This window comes from Ambystoma mexicanum, chromosome 1p, assembly GCF_040938575.1.
Source record: "Ambystoma mexicanum isolate Mex_15411 chromosome 1p, UKY_AmexF1_1, whole genome shotgun sequence".
Classification (NCBI taxonomy): Eukaryota; Metazoa; Chordata; class Amphibia; order Caudata; family Ambystomatidae; genus Ambystoma; species Ambystoma mexicanum.
In genome coordinates this window covers 94,020,469-94,042,821 of record NC_090921.1, presented here as the reverse complement: position 1 = coordinate 94,042,821, position 22,353 = coordinate 94,020,469, and the positions used below count along the sequence as shown (strand labels likewise).

At 46.7% G+C, this 22,353-nt stretch overlaps 1 protein-coding gene across 8 annotated transcripts in view; it reads left to right on the top strand.

Annotated features, from left to right (window-relative positions):
• The window catches only part of MINK1 (misshapen like kinase 1), a 2,066,166-nt gene that overhangs the window by 589,980 nt on the left and 1,453,833 nt on the right, over positions 1–22,353 (top strand). The gene's annotated exons all lie outside the window — the stretch shown is intronic.

The following is a 22,353-nucleotide window of genomic DNA, read 5'->3' as shown; positions in this document are numbered from 1 at the left end:
GTTCGAGCCCCACCTACTAAACCTGTCAGTGCAAATCCGGCGGACAGCACAACAGCCATGTTCTACCTGAACAAGCAAGGAGGGACTCGCTCGCCAAATCTGTCCAAGCTTGCCCAGAAAATCTGGATATGGGCACTCAGACGGAACATCTTCCTGTCATCACAACATGTTCCAGGGGAGCTCAATTCCCTAGCGGATGCTCTGAGCAGAGACTCCCTCCCAGAGGAACACGAATGGGTTCTACACAGAGAGGTCGTAGAAGATATCTTCTCTCAGTGGGGTTTCCCCACTATAGACCTATTCGCCACAAGCAAAAACAGACAATGCCCAGGATTTGCATCCAGGTTCCCCCAGCCAGACTCCCAGGGGAACGCCCTGTGGATGAACTGGTCAGGGATGTTTGCGTACGCTTTTCCACCAACTCCTCTCATCAGGAAAGTGGTGAACAAGATGAACAGAGAGTCGATGACGCTCGTCCTAGTTGCTCCCATGTGGGCAAGACAACCGTGGTTCCCACACCTACGCAGGATGGCGGTGTGCGAGCCCATAAGACTTCCAGCCTGGTACAACCTATTGTCCCAGCACCAAGGTCAAACAGTGCACCAGCAACCCAACTCAATGAACCTGGCAGCATGGCTCCTGAAGTCCTAGAGTTTGGACATCTCAATTTGCCACAGAGGTGTATGGACATCCTAAAGGAATCTAGGAAACCAAACACAAGGCACTGTTACTTTGACAAGTGGAAGAGGTTCGTTATCTGGTGCCAGAGTAGATCAATCAACCCCATTGATTGCACTCCTTCCACTATTGTTACATACATGCTCCACCTGCTGGATGCAGGATTGGTTTTTAACTCACTGAAAGTACACCTGGCAGCCCTGTCGGCTTACACCACTTCCCATAGCAAGGTTTCGTGGTGGAAAGTACCAGTAGTTAAAGCATTCATGGAAGGAGTAAAGAGACTTCACCCTCCTATTTCAAACCCACCACCAGGGTGGGACCTTAATGTGGTGCTAGCCAAGCTCATGGGCCCCACTTTCGAACCCATGCATAAAAGCAGTCTCAAACACCTGACTTATGAAACGGCCTTCTTAGTAGCTATTACTTCTATAAGAAGGGTCAGTGAAATTCAGGCTCTGCCAGTGCAGGATCCCTTCTTTACTGTCCATAAAGACAAACTGGTTTTACGCACACACCCTAGGTTCTCACCTAAATTTATATCTAAATTCCATGTAAACCAGTCCATCGAGCTTCCGGCTTTCTTCCAGGACCCGCAAAGCTCGGCTGAGGTGAAACTACACACCCTAGATGTTCGTAGGGCTGTCCTCTACTATGTAAATAAGACCAGACCGCTAAGGAAAACAGATCAACTGTTTGTCTCCGTAGCTACAGGCAGAGAGGGGGATCGCGTCTCTAAAGGTGCCATCTCGAAGTGGATTATTAACTGTATCCAGCTGTGTTACTCACTTTCTGAAAGAACTCTGCCTTTCACGCCAAGAGCCCACTCTACTAGAGGCATTGGGGCCACTCTGGCTTTCATTGCAAATGTACCCCTTGACACCATTTGCAAAGCAGCTACTTGGAGCTCTGTTCACACTTTTACTCAGCATTACTGCATTGACACCGATTCCAAGGCAGATACACAAGTGGGACAAGCGGTTCTAAGACACTTATTTGCTCATGACCCTTCTCACATCCCACCTCCTTCTTCAGGTACTGCTCGCTAATCTATGCACAGCATGTGATCTAAGCAGATTCCACAAGCCTCAGAAGGGATACATTACTCACCGTAATCGTATTTCTGATGCTTGTGTCTGCTTAGATTCACATGCGACCCACCCTACCTCATGTCAGAAAAAATACAATCTGAGGATCCTAGACGCGTGAGGGATCTTGGGTACAGTGGACGTCACACTAGGGATAGTATTACTGGCACGTCATGTGTCGACGCCCATTTTCGAGTTTCGAAAAACAAACTGTAATACTCTGCAGCTTCCACTAGATGTCGGTGTGTGTGTGTGTGTGTGTATATATATATATATATATATATATATTCAGTCTATTTTATTTTTTGGTTCATGATGGTTTTGTTACACTACTGGATAGGTTGTGTGCTGTCAGGTTATATTATGTCATGTTTAGTTATATAATTTCTTGTGAATTCCAAACGTTAAGCGTTTTAAAGCAGCCATAAGGTGGCCGGTAGCACTCCATAAAACACCCAAATAAATAAATGCACAAGAGCCATCGACGCCAGTTATACTGTCGACGCTGAGTGCCCATATAAACCTATAGCGCCATCAAAGTCAAAAAAGGTTTTTGATCACTCCTCGAGCGTCGAATCCACAGTTTGTCAAACCCTTGTTGACTGAAAAACATATGTTTCTTTACCAGGGAAAGAATATTTTAAGTGTCTTATCTCAGTATATGAGGAGAATGGAACCCTCAGACAACGATGCATCCTTTGGCCCCGAATTTGGCACACCAAATGTGTCTGAAAGTTTCATTTCTGAGAAATCAAGGTTGAAAGACCTTTATGATAACTTACAGGTAGCCTGTGAGGTAGACCCCTCACCTGAGCTAGACTTTGTAAGGCTTTGGCTGGGGACCACGCTCATGCATCTTATAGGCAGCTAATGTCAAAGGTGGTAGAATATATGGGGTAGAGTAGACCTCAGTTACCATTTGAGCAGGATGATTTTACGGACATAAGGGTCAACAGATGGATCATATACTGCCTTTCCATATTGTTCTCCAAAAAAGGGTGGCAGCAAATTGGGAGATGCCAGAATCTAATCCAAAAAATACTGCCCTTCCAGTAGTGACCCCGACTACCTGTCTAAACACCCCACTCCAGGGAATCTGGTGGTGCAGGCAGCTACCACTACTTCCAAGCAGGCAGCTTACCCTACCATCCCTCTGGATAGGGACGACAAAAGAGTAGATGGATGGGCAAGGAAAGCATTTTCTGAAGGGAGTATGGCGCTCAAACCGGCCAACTCCACATGTGCCCTTGCGAAATTCTCATTTACTCTATGGGACTGAATTTCCATGGCGGCAGAGCACATTCCCGAAGGGGAAGAAAGAGATGGATTCTTGGCCATAATTAGAGATGGCAAAGAAGCCATGTGTGAGTCTCTTCAGTCGGGTCTGGATTCTGTTGACAGCATTAGCAGAGCCATAGCTACTAGCTCCGTTCTACGCAGATTTGCGTGGTTGAGGAAGTCTGGTTTGGCACCGGATGTGCAATCCAGATTCCACAGCATGCCCTTTGACAGGTCTCAACTTTTTGGCAACAAAGCTGACGAGGGCCTTGAGAAGTTGCAGACCTCAAAGGTGGCAGCCAAATCTTTAGGAGCCGCTATTAGGCAGCCTCCGCCTTTTCGCCCTAGTGGACAGCCTTGGAGGGGTAGATCTTTTCGATACTACTCCTCAGTTGGAAGAGTGAGAGTAATGGCTGGTCAAAGATGCCAAAGAAGATTCCCTCCTGGTGGACGAGGGAGAGGTGCGAAGCCAGCTCAAGCAGGGGCATCTTTACCATCTGTCACTGCATCAGCCGCCTCACAAGCTCTCTGAGGTCTTTGAGTCACAGATCAACAGTGGGGGGCAGACTGTCTCAGCATCAAAAGGATGGCAAGACATTACTTCGGATGCCTGGGCATTAGAAACCATAGCCCATGGGTACTGCCTTCCTTTCAGTGAAAGACCTCAGAGCAATCCACCGGGGAGCCACTCTTTGAGGATTCCAGATCCGTTTCTTGTGCAGGAAATTTTAACCCTGCTAGAGAAAGAAGCTATAGAGCCGGTGCCTTTAGTGGAGAGGAATAAGGAATATCTTGGACTTGAGATACTTCATACGTTCCTCAGGAAGGACAAGGTCAAGATGGTCACACTTTCTCGGATCCATCAGGCCCCGCAACTCTAGGATTGGATGGTGTCATTGGACCTTCAGGATGCTTCTTTCATGTTCCAATCCATCTCAATCACGGAAAGTACATGAGGTTCGCCATTGGCGGTTCTCATGATCCGTTTCAAGTTCTGCAATTTGGGCTGATCTCTGCCCTGAGGGTTTTTCGCTGAACTGATGGCTGTGGTGGCAGCAAGTCTCAGCAGAGGGGGAATTCACGTCTATCCCTACCTGGACGATTGGCTGATCAGAGCACCTCCCCCTGAACAAGTCCTGGATCATCTCAAAGTCCCCTGCCACTCTCTTCACAGTCTGGGATTCTCCCTCAATTAGAAGAAGTTCCATATGACACCTTCTCAAAAGCACCAGTTCATTGGGGCTGTACTGGATATACCCAAGGTGAGGGTTCCAAAAAAATGTTATTATTTTTATTTTTTTGAGATTGCTCGGCTTCATCACATCCTGCATTTTTCTGGTGAGAATGAGATCCCTTCAATGGGCCCTCAGAACTCAATGTTCCCAGTTCTCAGGAAAAATGTCAGACCTACTTCAGGTTCCTAGCAGGGCCGCACAGGCGGGCCTGCAAGGGCAACATTCTGAAGGAGAACCCTTTTGGCAATCATGGCCTGAGATGACAGTAGTGACGGACGCCTCACTCACTGAGTGGGGAGCTCACACCAAAGATCTGACAGTCAGCGGTCGTTGGTCTCCATCCGAGTCCAAACTACATATAAAGCTTTTGGAGCTGAGGGCAATCAGACGAGCGCTGAAGGCCTTTCTGCCCTCTGTGTGGGGAAAGAATGTTCTGCTAATGACGGACAACACAGTGGCCATGTACTACCTCAACAAAAGAGGAGGTGTAGGGTCACTACCACTGTGCAGAGAGGCAATGCAGCGCTGGTACTGCGCAATTCAAGAAGGAATCTCTCTATCGGCAGTTCATCTAGCCGGAAAAGAGAACACGACGGCGGATCCTCTGAGCAGGCAGAGCACAGTCTCCCACAGGGGGGACTAGCTCAGGAAGTTCAAGAGATCTTCACCCTTTGGGGAACCTCTCAAGTGGATCTGTTCGTGATCAGTGTCAACCGGAAGTGCGAACTGTACTGGTCCATGGAATTTCGCCCAAGAGGAGCTCTAGGAGACGTGTTCATGGTGGACTGGGAGTTTCCACTCCTGTACATGTTTCCTCCAGTCAGGATGGAACTATTAAGGGCTATTTAGCGGCGCTATCCATCTTTAAGCGATCGTCAGAAGAATGTTCATATTTCAAGATTCCACTGGTGACACAATATCTAAAGGTGCTCGCCAATGTGTTCCCCCATCTCATTTCCAGGTTCCAATATGGGACCTTAATCTGGTACTAACAATTCTAATGTGTGCACCCTTTGAACCTTTACACTCATGTCCATTAAGGTTGTTAACTTTTAAAACCATTTTCTCGGTAGCTCTAACTTTAGCCCGTAGAGTGAGTGAATTGCAGGCACTTTCATCCAAGCCACCCTTTACTATCTTCCAGAAGGATAGGGTTGTTCTGACGGTTGAGCCTTCACTCTTACCCATAATCATTTCTGATTTTCACGTAGGGCAGAACTTTGTTGCACCTTCTTCCTCTCCCCTACCTCATCCTGGCAAGGATGAGGAGAGGTTACATAGGTTGGACCCACGCAGAGCTCTGTGCTTTTATATATCTAGGCTTTCAAAACTTTGCATTGATGATCAGCTTGTCATTGGCTATACAGGCCACAAACGGGGTCAGGCTGTTATCCAGGTAGATAATTCTAGCAATTTTGGAATGTTAGACTGACTGGCAAGGATCCTCCTGAAGGATTAAGGGCCCATTACACCATGGGCATGGCTACCGCTATAGCCCTGCAAAGGATTGTACCGATAAAAAGTATTTGGGAGGCAGCAATGTTGTCTACTATTCACATGTTCACAAAACATTACTGACTGGAGTCTTCCCTCTGTTCAGATCTGAGCTTTGGAAAAGGAGTCCTCCATTTGGTTCATGAAAACCATTAAAACCTAATTCTTACTCCCTCCACCAAATCTAATTCTGCTTTGGGAGTCTATCAAAGATGAGGAATACGTGGGAGGACACAATCCTTTCGAAGAACAGGTTACTTACCCCTAGTAACGTACTTTTGACTGGATGTTCCTCCCACGTATTCCTCATTCCCTCCCAACCGACCCCACAGTAGAATTTCCCATGCTATTACAGCTTTCGCTCCTTCAATGTTGAGTACGATCAATCCCGTGGTTATGCAGGTATTTCTACTGTAAAGCAAAAACAGAACTGAAGCCAATGGGCGCTGAATGTGCTATATATGCCTTCAATAACATCATCCTGGAGACTGAGGCCCTCGAGAGACCGTCGACTGCATTGACGCATAGCACCCCCAAACAAATTCTTTCCCAAAGCAGCTGAAGCTGGATATCGAATATTAAATATGAGGAATACGTGGGAGGAAGATCTAGTCGCAAGAGCGTTACCAGAGGTAAGTAACTTGTTCATCTGAGCACAATTGAGTGAGAAATGGGTATAAGTCAAGGCAGAGCCACAGACTTGGTTGACTCTCTTGGTGTTAAAGAGGGTTGGGCGTTCAGACTAGCTGTACACATGTCCCTAGAGCCCTTCCAGGGTGCTGGTTTAAAAGTCCATGGGCTGCAGGTTGCTCAATGCTTTGAGAAATCCGCATGAATATTAATTGTTTCAAATAAATCCTTTTAGGCCTCTCTTAACGTTAAGTGTATTGCACTGTAATCCAGCAGGCTTATGTGCAGCAGCACCTTTTTGTTTTGGCTATTATGAGGGACTGAAATAATTGCACTGGAGTACAAATTGGAGCTCTAGGGTGTGAGGATTGGCGCACCTGTCGGTGTTTGATATTTACCTACCGCTGGACCTCCCATGGCTATGCTAATCTTCACATTCCAGATACTACCTGCCCCTCCTCCTCCTCCCTGCATAAAATACACCCTCCTGGGATCACTTTTGAGTTGGCTCGACCATACAACAAACCTTGTTCTGTTTAGGGCCTGCCAGTGTTCTTCTAAGCTGACTTCTCAGGGTTATTTGCTTCAGAATATTTTGATGAAGTGTGCCCATAGCCACTTAACTTAAAATCTGTATGTCTTTTAATCTGTTTCTTGCACTTGCAAATCCTGCTCAAAGCAAGCTTTGGCAAAGCCAACAGTTCTGTGTACAGACATTAAATGGGCATTTGGCAGGCACTATCATGCACCAGTACTAACACAGTTTTCCAGCTGTTGCCATCTTATGGCCTGGCAGTACCTTGATAGCATTGTGATGAAATGACTACTGTTTTGCGGGACTACAAGGATGAGTAGTGGTTAAACTGCCTACTCAGCCCCACACTAATACTAAAGCAGCAGTGAGCCCCATCATAAGGGGGAACGGGTACAGCCTGAAAGGCATAACACTTTCACGTATTTTGCTAATCTAAGGAACTCATGGTGGCAACAGTAAAGACTGACACAATTGATCACAATTTAAGGGTGTTTATTAAACTATGCATGGGTGAGAAAAACTCCTAATCTAAACTTAAAGCTAAGGTGGGAGCAAGCTACGGCCATCAAATAATAATAAGGCAGTCCTAGTAGCATCTTGTCAAATAAGGGCCTATACTAAAGGAAACTAGTGCCAGTCCTTGCTACTAAGTTACAAAAAAGAGTGTGGGATAATGTACACCAGAAAAGAAAGAAGTGTTCACAAAATAAGTCTGGATGGTATGGCGGGGTCTCCCTTCCCCACGTTTGTAGCACGGGACAAGGCAGGACTCCTGGGTACAGCACACTCCTGGGCCTTTGCAGCACAAGGCTCACACATCCATTCTATGATACCAGAACCTTCATGGGCCAAGTGTCTTTTCTTCAAAGTCTCTTGCCTTAGAAGCCCTACTGGATCAAAACAACAAACAAACACAAGTTCCTTCAGTGATCCTGCACCTTGGGCGATTGCTCTTCGCCCCTAGGATCTCCCTCCATGAGCTCGGATCCTCCTTGCAAAGTGGGCCTCCCTCCATCGTGTTCACTATGGCCTTCTTTAACATAGTTCGTGTATTTCTAACACAGTTTATGTTCTGCTCAGTTCCATCAGAAAGCATGGGTTTCCTTCTCCTATCTTTCTTTCGGCCCCCTTCTGTCGGGTTCACACTTGCCTTTTTCCACAGTTCACATTCTTATCAGAAAACGGGGGTTCCCTTCCCCTAGCTTTCTCTCAGTACTGGGTCAGAGACCTTCGATTGTACAAGGAATTTGACATGATACTTGTAGGACCACCCTGACTTCTCACGCAGCCCTTTCCTACGGCCTTCAGGTACTTGCAGCTCAAATCGAATCCAAAGGGGCCAGCGAGAGTCTGAATACGCACTCCTGACCCCTCTGCAGCTGTCCCTCGTCTGGGCTGTCCCAAAAGTTCAAATTCACACACAAGTTCTTTCTTCTCAAGTTTATTTCCGTTCATATAATGTTGCTACTTGCTACCTTGGGCTCAACACAATTCGGTATGCTATCAGTTTCCTCCGACTCACTGGCTGTGTTGAACCTGTTGGCTTGTCTTGCTTCTGGAGTCAAGGACAGTACCACGTTAGCCAGCGTGCCTCCCCGCCTGTGTTATCAATGCAGGAGGGCCCTGCGTACCGTTGGCATCTGTTCCTCCACATGATAGATGTAACTCCCGGTCTTATGATTTCACTTTTGGAGGGTTTGTGATTCTGAGTTGAAAAGGGCAAGGGCTGTCCCCCCTTCAACATCCCTCCAGGCCTCGCCGCCTTTCTCCTCTGTTTGAACTGCCGGTCCATTGTGGATGTCTCCTTGTGCTTTCAGCCTTGCTCTTAGTGTGCTCTCATGCTCTGCCTTTTTATCCCTGTGGGGAAGGTAAAAGGCTGTCAGGTGTGCATGGTTATTGTCATTTGCCTGACTCTGCCTGACCCGTGTGTTGGGACATGTAAACCTCTCTGGTGTTAGCCCGTTGTGTGTTACTGTGTAAGAAAGTGCTTGTGTCGGAAAGGGGCCGGGGGGTAGAGCTTCTAAACGTCCTGCAGGGTAGGATGGGGGGAAAAGGTGTCACAAGGAATGGGGTACCGCGTCTCGCCCGTCAGTGTCCCACTTCCACTCCCCTAAGACTCCCCCCGAACCCCATCCAATTTCTCCACCCCCAGGAACTGGATCCAATAGCGATGGCTGTGTCCTGGCCACCTGGATGACAGATCTCCGGGGACCAGCGATGAGACACTGTCTGTTTTCTCACAGTAACCTGGGAAATCTATATCTTCAGGTGCTATATCTTCAAGTGGCATGTGGGCAGATAACATTAGAAACCCAAATAATTTTAAGTACAAACGTTCCAAAATTAAAGAATGTACAATTAAGGTTTTATCAAAATATATATTTTTAATGAAACAAAATGCATTCAACTAATTGGAAAACGCTAGAAAAAAAAAAAACCCAGAATGCATACTTTTGTGAAAGGGCATTCTTGGGAGGTTAGCAGGGATGTGCAGGGGTGTTCATGCAATAGATTGGCAATACATTTCACAAAATCATCTGACATGTGGGGGAAGACAGGACTCTCCCTCCCCAACCATCCTCAGGGAACCTTACGGTGGACTGCTGTGGATCAGTGTCTAACGGCTGGCTGCAATGGAACCAGGACCAAGCATTGAAATTGATAGAGCCTCTGTAATTGCCAGCCAACTTTCTGTAGTGGGAATACAGAAACCAAGCAATTACTTTGACCCTGAGGTTCTGAACTGCGTCTCACAGCAACCACATAACCAAGAAAGCGAACCCTGGCTCTCCATGCATCTCCAAAGCATATCAATGGTGGTTTGGGCACCATAGACACTGTCCAGGATGCAGCACTGGAATTTCCAGATTCCTCTCCGACCTTGATGCTCAACTGCCTCCGCAGCTTGATGCCGAATCTCTGCCTATGCATCTTAGGCCTGGCGAGGCTTTAAGCATCCTGAACCTGATACAACTGCATGGTCACCAGATTCTTCGAACTTCAAGCAAATGTCCCTGCAGCATCCCAACGCCGTGATAAGCCAGAAGGGTCCGCTTGCTAATGAAGGGTGACTGTACTGCTCTTTCCCCGAGGCCTCATAGTGTTGTCGTGCCACTGACACGACATCTACTGCTATCCCCATAATCTTCACCTCTCAAGCTGAGGCTGCGGCTGAACAGCACTCATTCGTTGGATACAGTGCCAAAGCTGACGGGCGCATCACTGTGCCAGCACCAAAAGCGTACAAACTTCCAGTTGAATGCTGAAAAGCCTGGCTCAATACTATTGAGCCCCCAAGACAAGAACTTAAGGCATTTTAAGAAGCTCTGTTCCATGTGTATGGATGGGCCCCTAATCACCTTAACCCAAGTGGGACCACCACTTAAGGAATAAGTGCACATTTGTACATAGAGCAAGTTTGATGTACAATCATCCGGCGAGGCGCTTGATGACCCTATTAAGTCAAACCAACCCAAGTCTTGCCGAATCACTTTATATACATTTTTTCAACAGTTGAAACACTCCCATATATTTTATTAGATTCCACCCCTCCCATGTAAATGGACAATAACCTATACAATGGAATTCCATTTTCTCTGATTCTTTCACTCCCGTCATCTTTTTTGTTTCATCAAGCCCATTGTGCATGGACATTCATTTGATCTTGTCTTGTTTTTGTCTTGTCTGCTTGCACCCCTCCTCTTGTGCCCACCCCCTAGTGTCTCCTCCCCTCACCTTGTTTCCCCACCCCTCACTCCCCCCTCTATCCCTTTCTCCCCCCTCCCCCTTTGCCCCCACTCCCTCCTCTCCCTTCCATCTGCGTCTCCTATCTTCTCCAACTGCTTCTCTATCAGCTATCCTGTCCTTCTTACTAAGTCTGGCTGGTAGAAGTTCAAAAGGGATATCCTAGTCTCCAACCCGGGCCTCCCTATCGCAGATGACCTACACCAGCGCTTCCTCCAGACAGACTCTCACTGACATCCTTTGTCGTTCCTTCGCCAGACCTCTGGACTCCATATATAGTCTCTGTACTTTCTCCTTTTTCCTCCTCTCCCATTACTGGTGGCACTCGGTTGGAGGTCCTCCTGTCACCCTTCCAATCCTCTAAGACCATTATTAATGTTGACCTAAATGGCACAGTCTTACTGTAAGGCCCTCAGGCCAACCTCCTTCTTTTATGATAGATGTTTCCAGCGCCTCATCAATTTCCTTTCTTCTCCTGCTGTCCCTTCTTTCCCTTCTCCGGCTCCTCTGCCTCCACCCTCTTGCACCTCTTTGGCTTCCTCTACTTTTTCCCTGACTGCCCGGTTGCCTCCCTCCTCCGCCACCTCCCTCGCGTTTACATCCTTCTCCTTGGCTACCTTGCCCTCTGCTCCTTCCTCCTCTGCCCACCCTCGGGCTCCTTCTGCACTTCCGCAGGGCGTACCTCTGACCTGGAGGGACACCGAAGCCTTTCAAGGTTGGCAACCTTCTCCATATTGCCAAGCTCAACTCTCGCTCAGCTGGCAAACACTCATCTGACATCTGCCGTCTCCTGGAATAACTCGACCTGGATGTTCTCGGTCTGACCGAGACGTTGTTCTGGGCCATATCGGTCACAAGCTATGACTCTCCTCCCAGATCATTCCTATGCAAGTCTATTCCTCCTTTGGATGCCTGGTCTGCAGGCTGTCTCTCCTGGCTGCTCTCCTTACTGTAGCTACTATCTACCGGTGGCCTGGCCAGGTAACCGCCTTCCTCTCCTAGTGGGTGGACCTCTCCTCCTCCCTCCTTGCCTCTACCACTCAACTCTTCCTCCTCGGAGACCTTAACATCCACCTCTATGCTTCCTGTCCTTCCTCTGTACTCTTTCGCAACCTCTGCGATTCTTTTTCTCTCTCTATTCTTTCCTCTCTGCAGGGCATACCTTGGATGTTCTGATCTCCTCAGACCTCCCCTTCTCTAACCCTCTCACCACTCCACTCTCCTGGAGTGACCACTTTCTCCTCATCTCTCTTTCTCTACTCCTCAGGCCGAGCCAACTCCAGCACTGCCACTCACCTTCTCGGCCATCCGGGCCATGAAGCGTGTCACTTGAGGCTGCCACTTTCTCTCCCCCTCCTGCACCTCTGGCTGTCTCAGATCCTGACATAGCCCTTTCCAACCTCCATTCTTCTATCTCTGACACTCTTGATGTACTTGCCCCTGTCATGAAGATCTGCTTAAAGCCCAGAGCAAAGTGCAACTTTTTGTACGACTCAGACTTCGTCGCCCATAAACACAAGTTTAGGGTGTCTGAGAGGAAATGGCGGGCATCATGTGATAAACTGGCCAGCCGCCTGCTCCAAAGGTCATACCAACTCTGTCCACACTAAGAAGAGTGCTCATATCCATTTCTGCGTCTCTGTGGCATCTAACAACTCGGCCAAACTCTAAAATCTGCAAGGAGCTAGCCATCCTGCTGCAGTCTCTGCCTCTTCTGTTCCCACCCAGACCTTCTGCACGGCCTTGGTTTCACATTTCTTCTCTAAAACCCAAGACATCCTGTCATCCCTCTTCCTCTCCTCCTTCTTCCTCTACGGTTTCCTCTACCTCTGGCCTTCCTGTGGGCGCTTCTCCTCCTCCCTTCTATCCCTTTCCTTTGTTCACCCCTGACAAGGTTTCTAGACAAGTCTGATCTATAAAAATCTCGTCAAAACAGGTTCTTCCATGTTCATCGAAAACGATCAAGGACCATATTGACACCCTCGCTCCAGCCTTGGCTGACTTCTGTAGCCACTCTTTCGCCACTGGAACCTTCCCTTCCCCCGTGAAGCACTCCCTCTTCATAAGAAACCCTCAGCCGGCCCCTCCTGTCCGGCTAACTAACGCCTGATTTCCATTGCTCCTATCCTGGGCAAACACTTGGAAAAGCTGGCCATCTCCCAGCTTAACCTTCATACTGAATCTGTTGGTTGTCTCCATTACCTCCTTTCCTCTCACTCTCTGGCCACCCACTCTGGACCCTCTTCCTGCTTCTACCTGTGAGGCTAAGAACCTCAGGGTCATCGACTACACACTCTCCTTCTCTCCTCACATCTCTAAGAAGTCAAACTACCAGCTGCACCTCCTCACAGGTATTCTTCCCATCCTCACTTTCCCCCAGAAGCTCATTATTTCCAGGGCTCTGGTTCTCTCTTGGCTGGACTACTGCAACAGCCTCTTTCGAAATCTACCTGCCTCTACACTCCGTCCCCTACAACTCATTCAGAACAGGACTGCGAAACCTGTCCTTGGCCTCAAGCCCAGGGATCATATCTCTCCAGCACTAAAATCTCTTCACTGGCTCTGATCAAGTTCAAGACCCTTTGTATCGTCCACATGGCTTTCTGGGCCCTGGGACTGCAATACCTTCAACTATCTCTACCAAAATATCTTCGTACTGGAGCTCTTCGTTCCTCCAACTCTTTGAGGGTCAGTCGCTTCTCCTAGCAACGGGTTGGGGGGCAGATCTCTTGATTCGACTGGTGCCTCCCTCTGGAACAGCCTCCCTGCCTCTCTGAAACTTGAGCAGAATCATCTCCGGTTCAGGATGCACCTCACAACCTTCCTCTTCGCTTCTACCTTCTCTCTTCCTTTCCCCTGCTGATCTCCTGTCTGATAAGCGCACTAGTCACCTGGCAACCCTCTAAACCCGGGCCGTGGTCCCTACCTGTCCAGCTGCATACCTGCACTGCCTCTTGGCACCCCCTGCACATGTGGTCTGTATCTGTAACCCTACAGTCCCCTCTCCTGTACTTATTAAACACTTGTTGTCTGCACTTTGATCACTCGCACTTGCCACCTGATGGCTGCACTACTTGTTGTTTCCTGATTCCTTGTCCTGCACCTGCCCATCCCCCCAGCCCTTCTCCCCTCCCTGCTCCCCTACACTTGCACGATCAGACTATCACTAGGCCTAGTAAGATTGTTGTTTTTCGTCATCCCTCTGTTTGCCCTCCCTTGCCTTATCGCGCCTTGAACCACTATATACTGTATAGGCGCATTAGAAATGCCATATCATATCTGGCACTTGTTATCTTAACTACCATCTTCAGCCCTATTTGTAGCACACTCTTCTTGGGATTCGTTTGTGGTAAGTCATGACATCAACACATGGTTACACATTCATATACAAACATAATTTCTTACAGGTCACAACTGGCCAGAAATATCTTGAGCCTAAATAGAATTGCACATTGATACTTCAAATAACATGAGGAAAGCTGAATAAACAGGTTCTCTTTCAACTGTCGATAACTATCACATCCACCCCAACTTTTCTGGCGTTCCGGAACAGTGTAATCTAAATGACTACCATTTCAGCATGCACGGCATGTCTGAGAATACAGTTGAACCCACGGGTATCGAGGAGCTAGTGTTGTTAAAGGGGAGTTGGGAATCTCTAGAGGGGAGAAACTAGGGTTGAGTGGAGTGATCAGTGATTGGTGCAATCTTGTTCAAAGAGTAGGGTCTTCAGGTTCTTCAAGTAGGTCCGGATGGAGGAATCCAGTAATGTGTTGGTAACTTCCTCCATTGACAGGATGCCTTGGAGGAACATGCCTGTTTTTTGGTTTGTTTCTTCTTATAGTTTCTGTTAACAATTGTGCTGCTGTGGCTCCTAGGTGTGCACTGTCCTCCGAAGATGGTTTCTTGGCCAGTTTGATTGGCATTTTGGTTGTGACTGCATTGTTGGTGATACAGGCTGTCTTGAACGTGAGTTAAAATGGTAGCATCTAGTGCAGCTCTTTGAGAATGGGGGTGAAGTGGTTGGACGTTCTTAGTCCTGTGATAAGGCATGCTTTCAGGGGGCGGGGGGAAGCTGGTATTATACTCCTTGTGTCTTCTTGGCGATGTGTGTTTTGATTGAGATGCCACAGTTGATAGTAAAACCAGGAAATTTTTCACTGGATGAAAGCTGAGCAGAGAATCATTCAAGCTTCATGCTAGTCGGCCAGTTGGGACTTGGCATGCTTGGTGGTGTTTCCTAGGAGAATGTATTTGGTCTTTGAAGTATTGAGCTTCAGTTTGCCTCTAGACATTGCTTGATTCTATGGATGTCGTTGATGCCATTGATATTTTGATAAAGCTTCTTGTCATCTGCATATTGGTACATTTTAAATGCGTTAGCAATGAGTTCCCCCAGAGTTTAAATGTAAAGGGTTAAGATGACAAGATGGAGTCTTGTACTCTGAGGTGACTCCGCTGTGCTGGGATCTGTAGGGGCCCATCTGGATGAGTTTGTCTCGATTCGAGAAGTAGGAGGGGAGCCACTCCGGCCCCTGCATGTGTCTCAGATGTTTAGGAGGTCAACGATATTGAAGGTGGCTGAGGGCTCAAGTAAGTGTTGAAGAGGAAAGGGGTACTACTTAAGTGTCCTAGAAAAGGTATTAGGAATTGTTGCTCAAAAGTGGTTCTAAACCTGGCTATGTCGAAGCTTTCCACCCTTTTGCTCAGATTACTGCTAGAGATGGTCCTCCCGTTTATCCCATTCACCCAATGCAGAGTTTGCGAACTGAGTGAGACATCTGTGCTGTATCTGTGTTTATTTGATGAATCTTGATGTATGATAGGTGTGACTGTTATGGGTGTGTGACTCAAATTCAGACTACCAGTGACAAACCGAAGATTATATGCCAGCTGTGCAATAGCGCTTAGTGAAGGTGGCTCCAATTTACATTTATTTCAGCTTTAAGCTTTTAAATATGATTACTTTTGTTTTACCCAACTAGATAGTACGGGCATAGTGGAACTGCTGGTGAGTAATAGCTCTCTAAGCAAGTGCTCTTTGTTCAATAGTTGGGTCACGGTTTTTAAAAAGTTTGAGAAATTACATCTTCCTAATGTAGATGGGGTGTTATACAATCTGGGTTTTCAGTCATGTGCACTACTGTGGAAAAAAGTCTCTACATGGAAATCACATTGGAACTTTGAATCAACAAAATTGAAGCTTTGCATATTGAAAAATTAGAGTGACAGAAGAAATACAAAGAATGGAAATACAGAGCCTATAAACCACGTCACTCTCAAAACCTGTGTCAGAACTTAATATTAAATACTATTGAAACATTAAAATACATTGAGACCCCCTTCTCCTGGGCTTGGTTGTGCGATCTCCAAAGTTTGACACCTCATTCAATGTATTCGATGATTTGATGTCGCGAAATGGCGAGCCCCTGTAGTGATGACCTTATTTGTTCTGATGTTAGTGATCAGGGGCGTTGCTAGGGGGGGCTAAGGGGGCTATAGCCCCTGATCTTTTGGTTGTAGCCCCTGATCGAATCTCAGGAGCTACAGCCAAAAGACTAGCTAGCCCCCAGCCCCAACAATTCCAACATCAGCTTAGCCCCGGGTCTTTTCCAGACCTAGCAACTCCCCTGTTAGTGATGTTCTGTTCATCTGATTTTCGCTCTCCTAGCTCTGTAGCATACACTCTAAAAGACATTAGTGGTATGCGGGCCAACCATGAGGCATACATTAAAGTAAGGCCTTCAGTGGCTGGTGAACAGCCCTCCATCTCTACGGGGAGGAAAGCAGTGCAGAGTGTTTTAGAATGTGGGGTTGCCACTGAGATTGCTTTTCACTGCATGGATTCAAGCAGCAAGGAAAGCATGAGCCTGCAGAGTCCGCCGAATTCCGGGATGCCACATTTCAGCAAAGCCCCTTCACTGACAAACTGCCTTCTTGATTGAACTAACATTTTGTAGAAGCCAAATGAATCCTTTCTACAATCAAAAACTAGCACAGACTGCTTGACCGATTACCTTGAAATATGAACAACAGAACAGGTCACCCCACTGACACCAATTAAGAACAATGCCAGCCTATTCTGCTGCAATGGGCCAGCTTTCACAGCAAGTCTGTGAACATGTCTAAGGCGACCGCAGTTAGAGCCCGTCGCTTTATCCAATTAGAGGACAATGCAAGGATCACTAGTGAAACATGCTTTTCGTTTTCCAAATGTAGAGAGCCTTGCTGCAGTGGGTTTAGTACATTAAATTGTGTCTTGTTTTCTACATGCTAATGGAATACCGTACCTTGCTTAATTCCTCAATGCCCCGTTATTCCATATGCTGTTTGTCTTTCTAAAAACTCTGGGGTCTTTGCAGTTCATCATTGTTCGGCCTCTACCTGCGTTAACTACATGGATTCAATTGTAGGCCTCTCTCAGCCAACGAGAATGATGGGAATGTGATCTATAATCTGTGGTTTTGACCTCATAACAACCATTTGGACTTGAGCAGCAGCCTAAAACCCACTTTTCGTGTTCGTTTCACAGCTCAGTTTGCTAATAGCTTGATACAGCTCAGGAGCAGTCATCATTGTCAATTACCCATTCCAAACATATGGCTTCAAATCGGGCAATAAGTTGGACGGATCATAATCCTGCAATCAGGACAATTTCTGTGGTTTAAGGCTTAATTGATTCGTAAGGTGTAGGGTCTGCTACTAAAGCCAGAGCAGCCCCACCCGTGTGGCGATTACCCAACAGCTGCCCAACACTTGCCCCGTAGCCGTGTTCGAGATCAACAATCCAACAATCCAAATTTAGTGGACAGGCAGCAAATGAACGAACTATTGCCCCAGCACCACCCTCTGCCTCCATTTGCCATGGAAGGCTGATACTATGACTTCTGTCTGCCTAGATAGTGATACAAAGTAAGGCCTTTGTCAACTTAAAATGCATTATTAACGTGAACAGGGATCCTGCATACCCCCCCCCTTCCCCTGCTCTTTAATACTTATGTGAAACCTCTACGTGATCTCCTCGTTAATCTTAGAGTTGCATTCCAAAATTACACAGATGATACTGAAATAGTTTTTAATTTGAAGAGAAATTTTAAAGATATAATGCAGCTGTCAAGCAATACACTTTTTGGAGATATCAAATTGGATGTCTTTCAACTATCTACACAAGGCCTAAACAAAAATAGTGTTTGTGTCCTCGTCCTGAACACACTGGAAAGAGCCCATGTTTGTAGACCTCTCCTTAACAAAAGGTTATAGTCATGTACTGGACCAGGATAAATCTCTGGGCATGATTTTTGATTCATCCTAGTCCATGCAATCGCAGCCTAGTTGCCTGGTCAGCTCCACACATTTCTATCTCATGGTTTGGAAACAACTTGGACCTTTACTATCTGAAGCCAATTTCTCCACTCTAGCAAGGGAAATTATTGGGTCCAAACTGGACTACCTCAATTGTTTATATACAGGTTCAACAAAACACCTTATCTGGCCACATACAGTTGCTTCAAAACATGGCAGCTTGTATTGTAACAAACAGTAGTTGAGAAGATCATATAACTCCAGTTTTGAGGAAGCTTTACTGGCTGCCCATCCAGGCTGAATCAAATTCAAACTCTTAACAGTAATCCATAAAACACTATATGGCTCTGCTGATTCTAAGTGATCCGACTGCAGCTGATTTTGCTGCGGCCGGAATGTTCGCATGAGAAAGGTGCGAACTACCAAAAGTTTGCACCTTTCTCATGCGAACACACTTGCATATTACGGGGGCTGCAGGGGTTTCAAAGTATAGTGAGCGGGGTGTTGCGGCCCCCGCAGTCTTTTTTTCTTTTTTTTTTTTTACTTACCTGCAATGCTACCACCAAAGGTTCGAACTTTTGGTGGTAGCATTTGTCGGTCGTTTTGTACGGTCGGACCTTTTTTTCCGGTCCGATCGTACAAACCGCTCTGCTCCACATCACATGAATCAGCGATTCACTTGGTACAACTGTAATCAACCCCTCAGATCCTCACTTCGCCTCTCTCTCTCTGTTCCCAGATACTCGATACTAGTCATTGGGATCAAATATTGGAACAATCTACACAAAATATTGCGGATATATCTGATCTGATGTAGTACAGAAGGAGACTGAAAACATTATTCTGATATTTCTATGACTTTACATCTTAAAGTTCACCCCACTGACTTTTTCGGCCAAACGAAGAGCATTGAGAACCCATTCTTGGTAGTTGTGCCAACCCCTGTTAATTAAATTCAACTTGAAAGAATGGAACTACATTTCATGTTTTCATTGTGTTTGCTTGAGCACGGTTTGCTTGGGTTTTACGATTACAAAGCTCTCCAGCACCCAATAATGTATGTGCTATGCAATGTCCCATAACACAAGGCTTGACTGATCAGTGCTATTGGGTGGTGTCGGGCAGACTTTGGATGTGGGCGTTGACTCTGGGGTAGCGCAAGTGACTTGGAACGTCTGCACTGGCTCACCTTTTCCACTGTCAGGACTTCAATGGTTTCGTATGGAAATTGGAACTTGTATACTCTAAGTGCAGTAAAAGAGCTGATACACCTCTGTTAAATGATACAAGACTCTTAATCAAAGTGATCACCTTCATAAGTCCTGGTGCATTAGGTCAGAGAGGCGTTGATGAGAAAACGGGACACTTACAGAAAGACACCGCACTGCAAGGAGTGGGAAAGTGCTGTGTCCACCCGTGCATACCTACATTAACCCTCACTCTCTCATCGGCTCTGAGTGTTTTGGGCTGCCAGGTATTGGCTTCTAAACGTCTTGTGTCATTTTGGATTATTGGGAATCCATCCCATTTGTGCTTGCCTTCCTCTGCTACATCAACTTTCGTCCCTCCACTGAGGGCCTGCACTGAATTAAGTCCATAGGCTCTGCTTACTGCCTACTTGCAGCAGGGTTTTAAGTGGGCCAGAGCAGAGTCACTGCAGTCTATTAAAAATTGCACCACAGGAGGGGAGCTGCCGAGGCTTCCTCACTCCTCCACGAATAAGTCTTAAGGTGAACCAGAAGGACTCTGACAATTGCGAGTCATGTTTCAAGCGTTGTATTAAAAGAAAAAGGAATCGAATGCCTAACATACCCCATTTCTGTGAGGGAAGTTCCCTACCTGACCACACTACACTAAGGGTGGAGGCTAAAGTCCAAATGAAAACTCTTGAGTCTGAATCCTATCCAGCCCTAGTACTAAAGAAAGCACTTAACTAAAAGAAGGAAAAGGGGAGGCTTTGTACACTAGTCTCAGCAAGATTTCTGTATGCAACAGTTTATACTTGACAGGTTTTTCAGTCTTCCAATGTTCCTTTGTATTAGCAGGATATTTTGTCCAGCCTAAATATCCAATTAAGTTTTGCAGTCTCTCCTTTTAATAAAGAGAGCGTTCTTGATGTAAACAATTACATTTCTCCAGGATTGCTTGAGAGATCTGTGGAGGATCAAAAGAAGGAGGCGGACACAGTAAAGACATTTTCACTATATATTTTATTTAAAGTATAATAAGGTCCATCTTTTCATGTCTATAGGGTGTTCCCTACCTATATTACTAAGGTGCTCGTCAGTCAGTGTGACTGTCCAAAGCAAGTCCGTCCACCGTCGTAATTTAACCTATCTGACCCTACCACTAATATAACTAAGGCCAGAAGAATGACTCCCTTCTCCTGGTCCCTGTGTTTTGTCACAGGGTTTGTTTGATATTGGCTCAATCAGTAGACTATTCACAAATAATCTCTGGTTATCCTCTGGATTAAGTTCTACAGTTCATTTAGGGGACTGATATTTACTCCTCCCCCTTTCCTGGAGATTGTTTTAGTTCTATTCAGGTTCCTTCTTTCTTTCTTGTGGGGTTAAAGACCCTCTGGTATATTGCTCCCCTTTCGAATATTTTGGTTCTTCAAATTCCCATTAAAATCCACCTCTTCGTAGAGTGTCGTTTCACGTTTGAGGCGTATCTTCCTAAATGCACATGCCTTTATTCCCCAAGTGTCTTTCTCTAGTATGCTCTATTTCTTAGTGTCGGGATATGGGTTGACCTTTCCCTTTTTCCAGAGTACCAAGTCTGCAACTTTGTTTCTCTCCCCCTTTGTGGTATTCAGATTTCTCTTGATCTCATTAACAAACTTCTGGTTTTTCAGATTATTTCCACTTTTTGCGTTAGTACTGGGACGAGTTTCATTAAACTTTTGTCCCTCTTGAACCTCCGGTGTTCCTATTCCCCATTATTACCTCTTGTTTTCAGGGATAACTGCGTCAGTGCCTGTATGATGTTGGACTCTTTCTTACTTTCCGCAGTGTGTCTCTCCTCTGTGGCCTGCTTTTGCCTTCGGGATAGCGTTGGTTCCATGTCTCGGATCGTGAGTTCCATCCTCAAGCTGGTGGTGTCGACATCGTTGTACGGATGGGCGGCCCACCACGATTGCTTTGTGGTCTTGCCACCACCGAACTCTCTCTTCCATGACTGGATTTCCTCTGCTATCACACACTGGTCCCCGAGCATTTCCCACTCCGCGTCAGAGTTACATCGGTCGCCACATTATGCAACAGCCCCACTTCATCCGCTCTGCTACGTACAGGGGGCTTCCCCTGGTTCTCTCTGCATCTTGCTCTCTCTCGGCCTTCTGCCCTTTCTCTCTGGTCCTTTGGCATATCGTCCCTTTTCAGTATCTATAGCACAGTCAATTGGACACTTTGATTTAAATTGATAGCCTCAGTTTCTTGTCGCTGATAATATAGGTTATCTGACACTTGCGGGAAAGTGAGGCCACACCCCCTGCACGTATCTTCTCTTCTGGAGCCCCACAAGGGCAAAGCCCGCAGAGAGGAAAGTGTCTGGTGTTAGGAGCTGCAGGCGTTCGGCGCTGGAGGCTGAGGGTCTTCCCATTTCCTGGTCAACAACTGTAAGTAGGTAGATTGCAGTTGGGAGCCTGCAGCAACATTTGTTCCATTCTGGTCGTAGTTTACTGGCGGGAACATTCATTTGCACCTGTATGGTTGCACAACAGTTTCAGTGACTTTTTGAATCTGCTTGGATGCCGTTAGTGGCATTCTGCTTTCTGCTGGCTAAGTGTTACCTCCTGTCAAGTGGCTAAATATCTGAGAGCGTAAGAAACTTGGAAACGAAACCTGACCTTGGCAAATCGAGCAGTAAACTATATAGAGGAATCCTGAGACTCACAGGGATGGGGGGAGTTGGACGGTGGATGCACCTCAGGTCAGTCAGAGGTACCCCTCCTCCCTGGTACCTGTTATAGTGTGCGTTCACTCATGTATCCTGTGACGAATATTAGGTCGTCTTTCCCCCCATATATCCTTCCACCAGGTGGCCAGCGAAAGGCTGTCGCTATCAGATCCTGACCCTGGGGGTGGATATGGGTGGGAGGATCACCTGGCTGGCGGAGACTTGGAGAGTGGGGATGAGGCACCATTAGGTGAGACACATATCCCCCATTCCCTTTTCACCATGAGTCCACTGTCCACCAAGCCTTTATAGACTACTGTCAATCCCTTCCCTATTTTACTCATAAAGCATTCCCCAATAGACACCAGTTTGGTACTGGGACGATGAAGAGACCAACTAGACACATACATCCTCTTTACTGACACACACATACAAACACCAGTCATGTACTACGAAGAGCAGGAGG